This window comes from Sitophilus oryzae, unplaced genomic scaffold, assembly GCF_002938485.1.
Source record: "Sitophilus oryzae breed Bouriz unplaced genomic scaffold, Soryzae_2.0 scaffold_484_pilon_pilon, whole genome shotgun sequence".
In the NCBI taxonomy this organism is placed as follows: domain Eukaryota; kingdom Metazoa; phylum Arthropoda; class Insecta; order Coleoptera; family Curculionidae; genus Sitophilus; species Sitophilus oryzae.
Genome location: NW_022147067.1, coordinates 8,273 through 26,906, shown reverse-complemented (window position 1 = coordinate 26,906; position 18,634 = coordinate 8,273).

The following is an 18,634-nucleotide window of genomic DNA, read 5'->3' as shown; positions in this document are numbered from 1 at the left end:
TGATCCTACCTTTACCCCAGAGGGCGGTTCCGACAAGCCACATTTGATTGTTCAAAGCGAGTTGAATGACTTAGTGCGTGACTTGGGGTTATCAAAGCAGCAGTCAGAACTTCTTGGATCCCGCTTAAGGAATGGAATCTGTTAGCCAATGAAACAAAAATCACCACTTTTAGAAAAGAAATGCTCCGTTCTCTGCATTCTACAGTATGGAGGATTCGTTGTGTGCATGTACTGATATCGATGGCTTAATGCAGGAACTTTCTATAGAACATTCTCCCTGTGAGTGGCGCTTATTCATAGATTCGTCGAAATATAGCCTAAAAGCTGTGTTATTGCATAACGGAAATTTAAAACCCTCTATACCAGTTGCCCATTCAGTGACAATGAAGGAAACTTATGAAAATATGCACGCATGCTTTTAGATAGAATCAACTACAACAGGTATAAATGGCAGATATGTGGGGACTTGAAAGTTATAGGAATTTTAGTGGGACTTCAGGGAGGATTTACAAAAATATTGCTGTTTTCTTTGTTTGTGGGACAGTCGTGCAGTAAATCATCATTATGTACAGAAAATTTGGCCAGAAAGAAGTGAATTTCAACCGGGTTCCCAAAATGTCAAGTATATCCCTCTTAGAGACCCCAAAGACGTCCTCCTGCCTCCTCTTCATATCAAACTTGGCCTCATGAAAACTTCGTGAAAGCTATGAATAAAGAAGGTGATGGATTTAAATACCTAAAGGCTTAAAGTCTTTCCCCAGTTGAGTGATGCCAAATTGAAAGAGGGTATTTTATTGGACCACAAATCAGGTAATTGTTGGACGACACAAATTTCACAGACACGCTTACCAGGCAGGAACTCAGAGCATGGACCTCATTTGTTAGTGTAGTGAGGGGATTTTTGGGAAACAATAAGGATGCGAACTACGAACAATTGGTTAATGAGCTTTTAGATGCTTATAAATCGCTTGGTGCCCGAATGTCTTTAAAATTCACTTTCTCCATTCTCATTTGTCATTTTCCCTGAAAATATGGGTGCTGTCAGTGATGAGCAAGGTGAGATTCCATCAAGACATAAGGACAATGGAAATTCGTTATCAAGGACGATGGGATCCAGCCATGATGGGTGATTACTGTTGGTTTTTGAAGAGAAGACGCGGTCCCTCATAAAAGGAAAAAGTAAAAGTTTTGTTTATGTTTTGATCTCGTTTCGATTGTTTTTGTACTTTTTAGGTATAAGTAATGTTTGAGGAGTGTAAACTATAAAATATAATCGGTATATAGGCTTAAGAAGTTCTTAAATCATGTTTTGAATAGCTATCTTAATATATTGAATATTGTAATATTGAATGATGTTTTATTAATGTAACAAAAAACCTTACGTGTTACGACTTTTTTGCCATTCGTGATTAGATAGGTTCATTCTACCACACAATATCCTATTGAGCTTTTGTGTTACATCGAAAAAATTTTTTTTTGTCGGCCTGTGTTATTGTGTTTGTTACATAAACTTTGTCACACTTAGCATTACTTAAGGTTTTTATACATAAACTACTATATGACTCTTAATTTTAACTATGTATTCGTGATTTGTATAAATAATGTGTTCCAAAAAAAAAAAAAAAAAAAAAAAAAAAAAAAAAAAAAAAAAAAATTTAACAGATTTTTGTGATAAGTTAATTTGAAATTGGCATTTTGTTATAGACACTAGCTATACTGATGAAGGCTGTAATGTTGGCCGAAACGTTTGGTTATTTCCTTTAAAAATGAAATAAAAGTATAGAAAACCCAAATGAAAGCTTAATCAGAGTTTTCCCGAACCTAAATCCCAAGAAAATTAAAAAAAAAAACAGGATAAATAATTCCTAGGTGCTAGGTGCAAGACTTTCATTTGGCATCACAACGCTAAAATCTGAAGAATTTACAGTTTTCAATAATTATAGGTTGGTAGTAGCACATATTATACAGATTATAATCTTTGCTTTTTCTTTATTGTTTTTCGTGGTTCCAATTTTCGGAATCGGGCACTAGTTAGGTGACTAGTTTGCGCACATAGCACGCCCACTTATGGCCTCTAAACCAGTGCACAGCGCCTGACCGGCACAGTTATAGAGAGGCATCGGAAAACCTATCATGGTTACGATATGCGTGAGTCAACGCAACACCCGCTAATAACGTTACCGCCTGACGTAATTTGCGGATCAATTATACCAAGGGCTCTTTCTAAATAACCTCTGATAACGTTTAAAAATTGCTTAAATGGGCATGTGCGAGTATTTGACAACCGGAGCCGGTCGGCGAGATCTTTTATTTTAGGTTATGTTTGAATTGTTTTGAATTATTGCTTTAGTTTTATTAGGTAATTTGATATTTAAGTAGCTGGGATTAGTTTTAATTAAATAAATATGGCCCAAAATATGAATTCCACCTCTTCCAATATTAAAGAACCTAGAAAGAGTCTAGGTTTACAGCAAATGACGACTTAGCCCTTCTAAGAGAATTTGTTGCTTGTTGCCCTAAACCCATTGGCAGACGTTGAACAATAAAGCACTGGAAATAAGCACTTTAGCCCTTTAGTTTTAAAATACCTAGTAAACAAAACAATTTCAAAGTTTTAAATTCAAAGTAAGGTTGTTAAGTTTTAAATTCAAAGTAAATTTAAATAGCGGACGCGACGCGATCAGAATTCTTTCCGATCCGATAACTATAAATGAAGAGAGTTAATACCACCTCACGTAAAGGAAATAACACCTGGCCTGATTAACGTCCATGCACGCTATTCGGTTTAGCGATATCTCTCTATTATGCTGTTTATTGTTATTTTACGCGAGCTTATTTTTGCGCACAGGAAATTTGACTCGTTTGCACATCGTCATAAAAAAACAATTTTCGTACCACGAATTAGGGACAAGATTTTTATCTGTATACTTATAGGATACCTAATCTGTGGTAGTAGTGATGATAATATGACAGCTGCAAAGGCGGCTGGGGAATGACAATTGAATTCTGGCTAGAATTTTTCCTTATTTTTTAATGGCACTTTCTGCTATTTGAGCTTATCAAGGTTGTAATTTAGTTTGATATTGAGTAAAAATGATTTTTATATGATGTAATTTAAAATACGAGAAAATGTATAATTTTGACAATAGATTTGTGTGGGTGGACCTGGACGCGTCCGTGCTTTTTTAATCTATCTATAATTAATTTTTGAGATGTTTTTAGTAAATTATCTATACAGGGTGCTGCAAATTCGAGGTACGATCATTGGTATCTCGGCAACCGTAATAGATACGAAGATGGTTAAATTGAGGCAAAGTTGCTCCTTGGGATGTTAACCAAGATGCCATCAAAAAGTTTCTAAAAAATGTTCAAAAGATTGGTTTCTTTAAAAACGGATTTTTTGAAAATCAATTTTATTTTTTCCTGTCGTTACTTTTTAGAAATAAAAAAAACTAATTACACATTCTCATAGCGACTTTATTAGGGCTTTCTGATGATAGTATTTTTAAATTTTCAAATTAGCTGATAATTTGTGAGATACAGAGGCCAACTAAATTTTTTTAAATACGGACCTGCATTTTTTATTTGAAGTTTTGAAAGAACTCGGTCTCCTGAGTACAATGATATGCCACACTTGAAACTCTTTTTTTGTTTTGAGTACCTTAACAATAACAAAACTATTAAATTATTATGCAAAATAATTTCAAGTCCGACTCTGGTTTTCTAAATTATTTCATCTGATTATATGCATCGCAACAATATGTATCAGATGCGCTAATTAATATTGAATAAGGAAAATCCGGCCCATTGAAAGATTCAAATAAATAATATCCAGGTCAGCAATTTAAAGATATTATTTTTAACTTTTTTTTATTGTGAACTTGAAATCTTAGTGTACGATCTAATAATATGCCTAATATTAATCGTAGTTATTATAAATAAATCAACTTCTACAAACTAGTTTCTAATGCTCTGCATGTTCGGAATTTTATTTTTCGTTCAATGATTATTTATATTATTTATTTTATATTATTTTTTATTATTTTATTTTTATTTTATATTATTGCATTTGATTTTCCGTATTCAATGTTTTACCCAACGTTATTGTTAAGTTTGAACGCTTATCAGTTTGTGACGATGAGTAGATTAAATATTAAAAAAATAGACCCGGATTTCAAATTAGTTTAAATAAATTGTGTTCAAATGTCCGAAACAAAAAAATATGAAGTGTGGCATATCATTGCACTCAGGAGAGCGAGTTCTTTCAAAATCTGAAATAAAAAAAATGCAGGTCCGTATTTAAAAGATTAAGTTGGCCTCTGTATCTCATAAATTATCAGCTACTTTACAAATCTAAAAATACTGTCAGAGAGCCATAATAAAGTGGCAATGAGAATGTGCAATTAATTTTTGATTTTCTAAAAGTAACGACAAGAAAAAATAAAATTGATTTTCAAAAATCCGTTTTTCCAAAAACTCAGCAATCCTTGAAATTTTTAAAACTTTTAATGGCATCTTGGTGAACATCTTAAAGCGTAAATTTGCCCCAATTTAACCATGTTCGTATCTATTACGGTTACCGAGATACCAATGCTCGTACCCCGAATTTGTAGCACCCAGTATAAATAAAAATAAAGTAAGACAAGAAAATGCGATACTAATGCAAAGTATTCACTCTCTTCACTAAAAGGTCTTTAGTTAATATTCGGTGCTAAAAGTATTAAACAGTTCCATCCGAAGATATATTACTGAAAAATTAGGGTGTGTCAACAAAAAAAATAAAGATTTATGGCACCAGAAAGAAAAAGATCTAATCAATTACGTACTAATAAAATGATTGATACTTTTGTGAGTCAACGCACACAACGAGCAACGGTCTACACGAGAATGGATTTAATGGCGAGTCTCAAAGAAGCAGACAAATATGATTATTGATGTTGGCATTTTTATCATTTCCGTGTTTCGAGGATAGGTAAACACCCAATCCTATGTAGTTCTAAATCGAAAAAAAAATGAAATACATTATTATTCTTTGAATAGAACCTTGAGTGGAAGAAATAAACGATAGAATTCTTTAAATATTTTTATAATTTTTTGTATCCAATGTAGGTATTTTGATATTTTCATATCTCGAATTTTAGCCAAGGTTTGATATTTTTGTATGAGGGGGAGGGGGCTTAGAGCTTTTGTTTGTTAAAAAATGAAGTATAATTTTAAAAAACATATTTTTTTAATAAAATGTTTACATGAATGTCATCTCTATCAATAAATTTCATAGACTTGGTCATTAAACCGTGTTCTCGTAGATTACTTAAAAATATATTATATATATATATATATTATATAATTTATACCTAAAAAATTTCTAAAAAAATAAAAATTAACAAATTTTTTGAATACAGCAAAATAATATTAACTAAACAAAACTAGAAAACATCATTTTTACTACATCACAAGCAAATAAAAATTAATACGTAGCCAAGAGTCATAATTCAAGATTTCTCTGGGGGGTGCGCAGCAGTACCTAGGAGAGCCGTGTACTACCATTTACCAGTTATGACCAATGCATGCGAAACCTGGACACTTAAAATGGACATCATAAGGAAACTGCAGGTCGGACAACGCTCAATGGGACGAAATATGCTGGAAATAACCAAGAGAGACCGTAAATGAATAGAGTGGATACGACAAAAGAACCAGGTAATATATATGATCCACAGAGTCAAATCTCTCAAATGGCAATGGGCAGAACACCTAGCAATGGTACCCACGAGGAATTAAGAGACCTAGAAGAAGACTGAACCTGAGTTCGGACCATGATATTAGGAAATGAGCAGGAATAAATTGGGACCGCATAACCAACAATAGAGAACAATGGGCCCAACTACAAAAAAGTATCTAAATATGCGAGGGAGGCTACACCATAATTGGAAATGGCTGAATAAGCTGGAACCGATGAAGATGATCTTCTAGAACTGGGGAAGATATACTTCCTGAAACATTAAGGAATTTTGGTAGGTCAGGCAAATTTGTTTTACTAAACTTAAAAGCCATTAACAATCAAACAAAACAAAACAAACAACGCTTTTATTGTACAAAAAGCCAAAACAGCTTCATCGACAAAGCACTCACAAACAAACAAAATCATAAAAGAAAATACAAACAACAAAAATACACAATACAAATAATACAATTCAAAAAATTTAAGCCTTTAAAATTACAAAAAAGAATATACCTGGACAATTTTAGAACAGTACGCAATAAATAGATATAATTTTAGAGTTATAAAATATTAAATACTTGACCTTTGATCAGTGTGTGAGATGATCAAGATTTTAAAATTCAAAATTGTTCATAATTAAACATCAACAAAAACTCGTTTACCGCATATAGGGCTCTCTCTCCAGTAGGTATGATTTTTAGAGCTTTGCCGAAATGCAGGAAAAAAGAATGAAAGCGACTTGATATTCAAAGGCAGATGATTGTACATTTTTTTTGGCATTGTACAGTATTGAACCTTTAACTAGTTCTGAGCTCAGGGTTGGCAGATAAAGATCGTGCTCTGCATTCCTAAGCGGATAGTTATGAGATGGCCTTTCGGGAATAGCAGATATGTGCTTGCGGATTAAGCAAACCGATTCAAAAATGAATAAAGAAGGAAGAGTCAGTATTTTCAAATTTTTAAAGAAATTCTGGCAGTGAGTTCTACTGTTCAGTCCCAATAAATATCGAACTGCTCTCTTTTGAAGTCTGAAAACACGATCAAATTTTGTTGCGCAGCAAGTACCCCAGAATGGAAGGGCATAACGAAGATGTGACTCAAAAAGGGCATAACAGGCTATTCTAGAGGTTGAGAAGTTAAGTTTCTTAGAAACTGATCTTAACGCAAAACAGGCAGCGCTTAGTTTCTTTGATAGAGCTTCGATGTGAAAGTCCCATTTTAACGAGTTGTCTACAACAAGTCCTAAGAACTTCACAGAGTCCACGACGTCAATAGTGGTGTTATTAAGTACAAAAGGTTCTATAGTACTTTTATATGACTTTAGTTTTTGTTTTTGATTGAAACTTTAGTTTTTGATAGGTTGAGGCATAGGAGATTAGAATCGCACCAAGACTAAATGGATATAGTATCATATAGTGCCGCAACATCTGGGCCGCTCCAAGTGAAACTAGTATCGTCCGCAAAGAGGCAGATTTTACCGCTAATGTCTAGATTTGCAATGTCGTTGAACCAGAAACAAAATAGGGTCATAAAATTTCGTCACCAGAAACAAAATAGGGTCATGTACTGAACCCTGAGGGACACCACATTCTATAGGCTTACAAGAAGACATAGACGTATCAATCCTCACAAGCTGCTTTCTGTTGCCAAGATATGACTTAAGCCATTCGAGCGGCACTCCCCTGAAACCATAGTATTGCAATTTGTTAATTAAGATATTATGATTTACACAATAGAAAGCCTTAGAGAAATCACAGAAAATTGTAGATGTAGAGTGATGGTTATTCAGGCTAGAGTATACATTATTAAAAAGGTCGAACATAGCATCATTTGTGCAACTGTTACTTAGAAATCCAAATTGATGGGTAGTAAGTATTTTATATTTAAGGAGAAAAGATAGAAACATTTTTTTAACCAATCTTTCAATGATCTTAGATAATGTGGTCAGGAGTGCAATTGGGCGATAGTTCGAAGCTTCATCTTTATCACCTCCTTTATACAGAGGAATAATTTTATTATTGCTGTCTTAAGGCAGTTTGGAAAAACTCTTTTTTGGAATGACTCATTAATTAAAGTAGTAAGATGGTTTAATGTGCATTCAGGAAGTTCAGAGAACATTTTGAGAGTAAGCCCATCAGTCCCAGATGAGGATTTGTTTTTAATACTATTAATTGTACTACGGAGCTCATCTAATGCTACGGGCGTGAAGAAGAAACTGTGTAAATTCTCGTTTGCTTTAGGGAGATATGAAAGTGACTCATGGGAAGGAGTTATGGTGTTCACTAAATTTTTAGCCACATTAACAAAGTAAGTATTTAAATCTTCAGGAGAATTAAAGACTGTGCCAGACGAAGAAGTCTTATTCCTTAAGTCCTTTACAATAGTCCAAGTCTCCTTAGGGACATTACCCGCTTTGGCTAGCCTCGCATTATAATAAATGTCCTTGGCAGCTTTTATAGTCTTACGATAAACCTTTCTATAAAGTTTCACGTAATTATGAAAGAAGACGCTGTCCGTGAATTTCGTAAGGTGAGATAATGAGCGCATGTTCCTTGCAGATATACGCAAGCCTGTAGTAGACCAGGCAGGGTATACCTTGTTTACTTTTGATAGGCCTAAGAGGAGACGCCTTGTACGCCAGATTAGACAAGGTATCCATAAATCTAGAAAATTCGGAATCAACGTCAGCCGAGAGGACAAGCCACTCAGTTGTTAGACATAGGTGGTAAAAATTTAGAAAATTTTCACCACCTAAAAAAAATACGGCCCAATTTGCGCAAGGTATTTTTGCATTTGGATTTTGGCAAAAACTTTGTCAATACTGCCTCAGTCACAGTCAACGAATTCCGGGTCAAAAGACGACACGACATAGTCCATAGTACTAGAGCCAGTTTTAGTTATTCTAGTTGGTGAGTCAACATGCATGAGTATACCAAAAGAATGAAAAATGGACTGGAGAGACTCTTTAGCTGCACACACACTAGAAAAGTCAATATTCAGATCGCCACACAAAAATTAATTTACTTTTTATAGGTAGGGATTCAAGCAAGCTTAGCAATTTTTGACTGAAAATATGTACGTCAGCGTCAGGTGTTCTGTAAATACAAATCTGACCTTTTCTTAACTCAAAATCTGATCGCTTTGATTTTACAATGCCTACTGTGATGTGTTATGAAAATTGTATTTTTTTTTGTCTGTGAAAAGAGATCCTTACTGTTTATATTTTTGTAAAGCAGCTTATGAAAAACTGATTTTAGCAATAATTGAATCCAGAATCCACTGCATTCATTTTGTTATTCTGAAGTTCGTTAATAAATGAATTATTGATTAGTTAATTGGTTCAATCGATATCGATATGCAATATATACTGGCTATTTTAAGCGAAAAGAAAACATTGGATCTGTTTTTATTGAGGCCGTCCACCTTCTGTAAATAGCAATGCGATTCATATTTTTGCCTAAGCAATAGTAGAAATTTTTACCAAGTTTCTATATAGATCGATAGTTGAATTACTACACGCTACATTTGGCTCGAGAAATATTAAATAATATTTCGCCAAATATGGACCTAATAAATTTTAATGAGCGTTTTTTGTTCAAATAATATATCGCATGTTAATACTTAATGAAGTTTTTCTACACAGGTGAAGAAACAAAATTTATTAAAAGGTTTAGTCCATAAATCTTATTTAATTCGTATTTTCTTTTTTAATTGGGTAATATAATGTTTTTTTTAGATTTACAAAATTGAATATAAAAGATAATATCTTTAATATACAGGGTTGGATAGGTTAGGTTGGTGATGATGCTACCCAAGTAGCATTTTCACGACTTGCGACTACATGTTCACTAAACACAACGTTGGATTAGTTACAGAAAATAGTTAGCTCCGTACTTTGGGTATTAAAATAAATGTAAACGTTTTTGTAACGTTGTGCCGACGTTGAACTAGTACTACAACAAAGCAAAAGCTTCTGCGACGTCGAATAAACGTTGTCTTCTAACCTTTTTTGCTTAAGTGATCTTTAAGTGATTCGGACAACGTAGTTACAATGTTGGGCAATAAAGAGTTTTCCGACGTCACTTTCAGGACCTATTCCAACGTTATGCAAACATCGTCTGTTTTACTAATTCCAACGTTGTTTAGATTTCCTTTTTCTTACGTTCGTTGGTAGGACGTCGAGCCACTACCTTTTTGTGCCTGTATTGAACCATAATCTTAAATCTTAAGTTTTCACTTCGTTTTTTGCAGTCATATAAAACTAATTTTAATACATACAATAATAATACATTGACATATTACCGATACTTATCCACTCCCTCGTTTATTTAGAATATAGAGGACGGGACAAGCAAATTTTATTTTGACGTTTTACAATTGATGGCCATGTCTAGACTCTAGGATGACTAAATTAGGCAATCTTGCGACTAGCATACTACCTGTTAAGACTTAACTGCGACTTTATTAGTCCAGTATGCGACTACTCGAACTACTCCATCTTAATCTCCAAACAACAAAGTGAAAGCCGCCATGTTGTTGAATAAGAAAATGTTTGTTCCTAAAATAGCAATTCCTGCTTTTTGAATACATTAACTTGAAATATTTGACCCTAAATAACACATGGAACCAATTTTTTTTCGACTGCGAATAAATTATTCTCATTTTACTAAACTTCTTTAATTTTAAGGCCCATTAGTATTTTTCAAAGTAGAAACAATACATTTATCAATAAAGTTGTTTGCGTTTAACTTTTTTTGCCTTGGGTAACGAGTTACAGAGTTGGTTAAAGTGTTTTAATAATTATGATCTTCAAACATCCTCCACACTTAAATACTTTTGTTTTGTTTTCCTGTACTGCCATCTGGCATATGTCTCTAACTAAATCATAAATAATATTTTTTTATAATTATCCCAATTTAGGATAAAACGCGATTTAGACTCCATATTATTATAGTTTTGTATTTCTGTGAATTAGAGTTTTTAAACAACGTTGCAGTTTGTGCTAAATTAGGCTGCTAGCCAACGTAGGTATCCAACGTCGTTTCGACCCAGTAAAAAAATTATTCTCCAACCTAGTGCAAACTAGGATTGGCACGAGGTTGTGCCGACGTTGCGCCCCGACGTTTGGTCGCGTGACACAACGTTATCCCGACGTCCAAATGCTGCTTGGGTAACATGGTTAGCGAAACGCGCGTCCAGTGTAAAAGTAAAAGTGTTTTGGTGTATTGTGGTGATTTAGAACTTTGAATAAACAACTTTGTAAAAGAAAAAAATTGTTTAAGATCATAGCTAAAGGATGTACTAGAGCCTATATCAAGGTGCCTCAAGAGAGTGTGAGTTGATCGGGATGATTTCTTTAAATGGAACACCCTGTATCATCATCGTTCTCAGCTTATTCAACCATTTCCAATGATGGTAGATTGTATAGCCACATATTTAGATAATCTCTTTTTAGTGGGGCCCATTGTCGTCTATTATTAGCTATGCGGGTCCAAAAATTATCCCTGCTAATTTCATAATATCATGGTTCCATCTCAGATTTGGTCTTGTTATAGGTCTCTTAATTCCTCGTGGGTACCATTTTGTAATTTTGTGGTCCATCTGTTGTCCGTCCTTTTTGCTAGATGTCCATGGCCACTTGAGGGATTTGATTCTGTGTATGACATCTATTATTACCTGGGTAATTTGTGTAGTGTATTTAACAACAATTTCTTAAAAATATAAAAATGCATTCTAACATACTCTTTAAATAAAAGCATAAACATTACTAAGTAGATTTCCAAGTTTTACTGTTAGCTTAATAATACCCATTTCATTCATAATATTAATTCTGTTTCTGTTATTTTAGTCGAGCTAACTTCCCGAACCTTTTTAGCAGAAGTTATTTTCTCTTGACGGTAAATGCTTTAACAGTAATGCAAATTCTCGACAAGGCAGTCCTCTTGTCTGTTTTATTTGCGAAACATGCGAATTGGACCTCGTAAACCGCTGCACGATTCCGCTAAGTTCTTTGACAGTCGTCGGTGCGTCTGGCGTACCACCGCAATAGTCTGGCCCACCGATGTGAATCTAATTAGGAAAACAGAGCATGAAGGTCCTACACCTACATTCGATTTCGGAGCTTACATGTTAAGCGACAACTGTAAAACATCATCTTTTTTGCTAGTTATATTCGTAAGGATGCATGGTAAACATATACAGGGTGAGTCAACGATAGAATAAAGTTCATTATCTCATTTGTGTCGACGGTTAAAAAAAAATGGTAAATATCAAAGTTAATCAAATTTGGAAAAGGCATTTTTTTGAGCAATAATTTGATACCTACCATACACTTGGTATTTCGAGTCAAATTGTCGTTATGAACCGTATGTTACAATTTCAAATAAACCATTATTCAAAATGTCAAAAGTTCACATATAACATTTCTATTCGGAGTGTCATTTTCTATCGAATAAAGTAAAAAAAAAAATACCGAGAGTGTCATTTAAAAATTAGAAATTGTAGTCATTTCCGGTGAAACAGGAAGTGACCGAAAATCATCTCAAACATTCCAAGGGTGTATTCCGTTGCTTACCTTGGTTATGGTTTTATGTTCCGTTTCTATCGGTTTCCTGAAAGTTTTCTTATTATGGAACATGGTTCCTGAAAAATTCGGTTATAACTGTCACCAAACTAACCAGCGTGAGAAGGCTGATTTTTCTGGTTTTATTTTTCAATCAATGTCATTTATGTGACAGAAATCAAGCAAATATTAGAAGTTTGAGTGAAATTCTCATTTAATTCCTAAAATTTGTAATAATATTTTGTATTTACATCCAAAAGCAATGGAGGAAGGCAGTAAAGGTAAATAAATTTCATTAACTGAATAGAATGACTTTTTAGGACCATTTAAACTTATGCTGCCATTGTTTCTTAAAGTCAGGAACATTTAAAGAAATTAAGGAAAAAAGACAAAAAGTAATCGTAAATATTTTGTGAGCTCTAAAAATATAAATATTGATTAGATTTGTTTATTTATTATTGATCTGTTTTAATATTGGACCTGCAAATCTTCACTTGAGCCACAAATCTTGAGCTGTCTAATGAGTTTAACAGTTTATTAATAAAGTACTTTTCAGTATTAAACTCCATTGAAAAGAAGAAGCAAACGTAAAAACAGAGAACAGGTACATTATAAATGCATAAAAGTTAAATTTTATAATAGGGGTATTGAAATTTAGAAAACGTCAACATTTGACGTTTCCAGTATTTTACCAAACCGTTCCGTATCAAACCGATGTTTATCAGGAACCGCTCTTTACAGTAGTTTACCGGTCTGGTTCGCCTGGTTTTGCAACGGAATACAGCCCAAATATAATAAATAAAAAGATTTAAAAGTCATACCTTGTATGTAATTAAATATCGAGAAACTATGGTTACGCTCGTTGACACTTTATGTCAGTTTAATAATATATTCAGAGGGGTGACAGTGAAATAAGAAAATTGGAAACAGTCATTAGTGTCATTCCTGTCATTCTCCTCACGACAAGTATGGCCGCCGAGACAATGACAGCAATGTTTCTGTCTAACTATTGTCTAACTTCACAGTGTAGAAATGACAGATTTCAGAGTTCAGAGACAACTTCAGATTTGTTCTAGAACAAATTTCGACGCCATTTTAATTTTAATTCTCTCCGTTTAGTTTTAATTTTGTTTTGTAAATTCAAATTGATATTTCGGCAGAAATTTATAAATATAAAGGTAATAAAGCATATAAAATATATATTACATGAAAAATCCTGGAGAAAAAGACGTTTCTGCAGTACTAGGTATGTCCCATGTATATTAAAAATATGTAGTAAATAAACATATTTCTGTATTTTTTAGATGCAAGAAAATGTTGTTATATGTTTATGATCGGCGATTTTTTTGAAAATGGAAACAATTTACATCAAGGTAAGATCATTTTTAACTATAGCCAACATTAGTTATCTCCAGTATGTGCGATTTATTGTCAATAATGCAATAAATCTGACTGATACAATCTGATTGTTATCCGAGTAAAAGTCTCTTTTTGCTTCTTTTTGATTTATAAACCAGGTCTCTTTGGGAATAATGGACGCTTTTTTTAAACAGTATATTTATATTTTATACCTATTGATATTTTTACATTGTTAATTTTAGTATAAAAAATTTGTTTTTCTGTTTTCAGGTTTTTGTATAAGGCTCCCGTTTTCATGTTCCTGCCCCCGTTTTCTGTCCCTGATTGCTGTGAATACGTGTATTTATTTACAATTTACTGTAAGTCATGCTTATACCTTACGTTAAAATTGCATATAATTAAGTAATTGCTATAGAAATCATTCAATTCTTTATTTTTTATATTTATTTAGTCACGTTGTCTCATATTTCAAATAAATATGTTTGAATAAGATTTTATTTTGTTTTATTTATGATAAGAAAGAGTACAACATACATTTAAACTGAAAGAGGGCCCGCCATTGAATAACCGGAAACGGAAATAAAAATGAAGCCATCATGTCAACCTGTCAATTGGAAAATTAGTTCTACAGAAGACAACGAAGGCTTTCGGTGGCGTATCGTGTTTCCACGATTTAACACAGAGTTGACACTTCTTTCTAGTTAATTATTTTATGAATATATTTTCGTACATTTACCCTTAAGCTTGATTTTCATGCATCCGTTATCCGACGATACGATGATACGATATTAATTTTATTGGTTGAATTTAAAGACTTCGGTTGGTTAGAAACGGTTAACCAATCGAAGCCTTTCAATTCAACCAATAAAATGAATACCGTATCATTGTATCGTCGGACAAAGGATGCATGAAAATCAAGCTTTAGGCGTAAATGTGCTTTACTTTTATGCCTAGGCGTTAAAATGACTTTTTTATATTGTCAATCATGTGGCAAAAATTAATACTTTTGTGACGTTTAAAAAAAAATTCAAAACAAAAAAAAATATTTTTACATTATTTTATAACAAACGTCGTCACCTATTTGAAAATTTTATGATCTATGTCCGCCTAGAAAAAAATGTTTTGTGAAATTTGATTTATAAATAATGATATTTATGGTTTGTTACTGTAAAAGGATTGGTATGCATTTATCATAATTTTATTAAGGTATGTAAACTTTCCAATGCGACATTTATGGTACCGGCATTAGAATAATTTATAATTAACATAAATTTAATAAAATTTAGCATCATAGAAGAAATACAAAAATGATTTTGATAAAAAAACATATTAAGTTACTAGTTGTGCTAAATTCCATTAAACAAAATGCAATGACCAAACAACAATTAAAAATAAAATTTAGCATCATAGAAGAAATACAAAAATGATTTTGATAAAAAAATATTAAGTTACTAGTTGTGCTAAATTCTATTAAAGAAAATGCAATGACCAAACAACACTTAAAACATATTTATTTATAGAAAAAGGCAAATACAGGTACAAGGTGAGTATTTTTCTTCGACGATTAATATACGTATTGAACTAGTAAAACGCAGTACTTTCTATTCGACAAATGACATTATTCATTCAGGAACTATTCGATAACCTGGACGCGTACGCTGGTACGACCTCCAGAAACCTAGATCACGTTTCAAACACGCGACCTGGGTTTTAGGTTAGTAACAGTTGTTGTTTTGACTGCTTTTAATGTTTTACAAGAACGTACTGTGTTTATATTTGATTTGATTTTGCATCTTTCTTTCATATATCATAATTTCATTTTTATAATAAAATTTCACCAGTCAAAATACAGGGTGAGTTTCCTACGATGTTCTCTATGGGTATCTCAGAAACTACTGGAGATAGAGAGTCGGTTAAATGGGGAAAGAATTGCAGTTTTGTGGGGTCATAAATATGCGCCTTTCAGATTTTTTAAAAAGTTTATGGCTTACTAGATATTTCGAAAAAAACAAATTTTGACTATTTTAAAAATCGTCCCTAATTCCATTATAATCTATTTTAGAGAAAAAAAAGTTTTCAGATAAAAGTTCCCTAATGAGTTTGTGTGCCTGTTATTTTTGACATACGACACAAACATATGTATTATAACTTTTCAGCAATATAAGCTATATATGTTTTTTTCTAAAATTACCGAGTTATAGCCAATTCGTATCATTTTTAAACAATTTCGCTTAGTTAGCCATAGAAACAAGTTCAATCGTCGTTGCTCTCAGAAATGTCAAACTGTCACATCCAAACTTTAAAATTAAAATAAACAAAAATTGTAAATATATGAATTTTTCAAATGAAGAAAAGCGTGTTGGGTTATGGGTTGAACTTTTCTTGGCCGAGTTTCGAGGATACGTTGACCTGTGAACGTTACTTACGTTTTTTAGAGAACGTGTTTCAAGACATGCTAGAAAAGATAAATTTAGATACTCGCGCATTAATAGAGTGGTTCCAACATGGAACATGGTGGTCATTATGACACACCACCCCCACCCCCACAATGAAAGAAATGTTAAGACTTATTTATATCATAATTATGTAGACTCAGGGATAGAAAGAGGTGGACCAATTCCATTGGCCTCCTCGATCACCTGACTTATCCATTTTAGATTTTTTATGCGGTATGGTTAACAACAAGGTTTACAAAAGAACTTATGAATTGAGAGAAGCACTCGAAGAGGCGAAACAGGAGAAGTTTAATTAAGTCGACCGGTCGTTCTGTGAGAATAGCTAGAAATTCAGTTTTAAAAAGATGCATTTATGTACTCAAAACAATGGCGGATTTTTTGAACATTTTCTAAAATAACTTTAAGTGTATGTAGTGATATTATTTTTAGAAGTTTTAGTTTGCGTACTGTAAATTGTAAAGAGCCGTTTAATAATATATTTTGTCTTTTTATAAGTTATAAATCATAACAAAATAAGAACACCATGCGAACTAAGTGAAATTAGTCAAGAAAGATAAGAATTGGCTATAACTCAGTAATTTTTTGAAAAAAAAAGTATTATAGCTTATATCAATGAAAAGCTTAAAAATAGCGCTTTTTATGAAGTCATGGCCAACTATGGTTTCGATTTAAAAAAAAACATATGTTGGTTTCATATGTCAAAAATAACAAGCTTTAGAAAAAATCGGAGAACACAAACTCATTAGGGATGGGATTATCTACAACTTTTATCTGAAAACTTTTTGTCTAAAATAGATTATAATGGAATTAGGGACAATTTTTAAAATAGCCAAAATTTGTTTTTTTCGAAATATCCAGTAAGCCATGAACTTTTTCAAAAATTTGAAAGGCGCATATTTATGACCCCACAAAACTGCAATTCTTTCAACATTTAACAGAATCCAGTAGTTTCCGAGATACCCATAGAGAACACCGAAGGAAACTCGCCCTGTATAAGCACTTAATTCGTGCTGGCTTGAAAGTCATAGAAAATGTTTCATTTGCAGATAACTGTTCAAATAAATAATGTCTCTACCTTTGTGGTAGGATCATTTCTTAAAAAAATATAGGTTTTAGCCAACACTCTAAGAAAATCTACAAAATAAAAAGTTATTTTTTGTAAACACTACTACGTTGAATCAGTGGCCTTTTACTAGTAAAACAAATTTGTCTATCCTAGAGGAACTGCTTAACGTTTCAGGAGGTATATCTCCTCCCATCAGAATCATCATATAACTTTTCCTTACAGTTTTTTCTTCTTACTTAAAAAAACTAAATAAAAACTAATAATAATTTCAGTAGCTACTTAAGTTTCGTGAAATTCGATCGTTAATGTTCTCGTGGTTTTCAATGCTAATTTTTTATTTGCTAATTCAAAACTTAAACAGTATCTAGAGATGCCTAAAAACATTTTCTATTAGTAGTAGTAGAATAAATATATAATTTTTTAGAGACTATCTTGAAATATTCATCGAAATAAGCTTTCTAAATATCTGGTTCTTGAATATATTTTATTATTAATAGTATTGTAGCTGGACTGCTTTGACGAATAGTAGGTATCCATGATACCATAGACTTAAATTTAAGTCTATGCATGATACCATTTCCTTAATTATTTCTTCTATTATTTAATACTCTAATTAGTATTTTCGGCGCATATATATCTCAATTTGCATAAACTATAAATCAATAACAATACCAAAAATAAATCTTTCAGCTCGGGTACAACAACCGATACATATCTCTCTATTATAATTTACATTGTCGAAAGAAATTTCCTTATTGTATTCGAAGCAGTATAAAAATGCTTTCACGTGTATGGTATTTTCCAAGGTGTGTGCATGTGGTTTGTGCAAAACCAATCGGTACTTAGACCAGGGAGTGGAAATAATCTCAGTGACCTTTACCTCTCTTAATGTATATGTATGTTAGGAGTGTCTCGAGAAAGGACTGATAATATGATCACTGTAAATCCCCACGGAACCAAGGTTTTTATACCCGCATTTCGGAGCTGGTTAGCTGTGTTTATTTTGGAAGGTGTGTATTAATTCATTGGTAAATCCTAGGTTGTCTTGTCTGTCTATCTCTTGACCGATTTACCGCGCATTATCCTAATTTCAGCATTTCGGAGATTTTACAGAACCATATTACTTGCTGGGAGAGAGTAAATCGTTTTTAAAAACCGAGAGTCATTAAATATAATTCCTAGGAATTATATAAAATTTTCTAAAAATATCATTGATTTGATTTTATGATTTAGTTTTAATATCTGCTGATGATGCTAATACAGTTGGCATTTGCACTTCTGGATCGGATCCGGAGTTTTTGAAATCCCAAGGAAATAAGAACCTAATACCGTGGATCCCGGAATTTGACCCTAGAATGAGAAACTAATCTACAAGAAATAACTTAATAAATGCAGCTAATCAAAAAGAAAATGAGAAAAACACAGTTTTATTAAAAATATACAAAAACAAAGTAACAATTCCAGCGGCT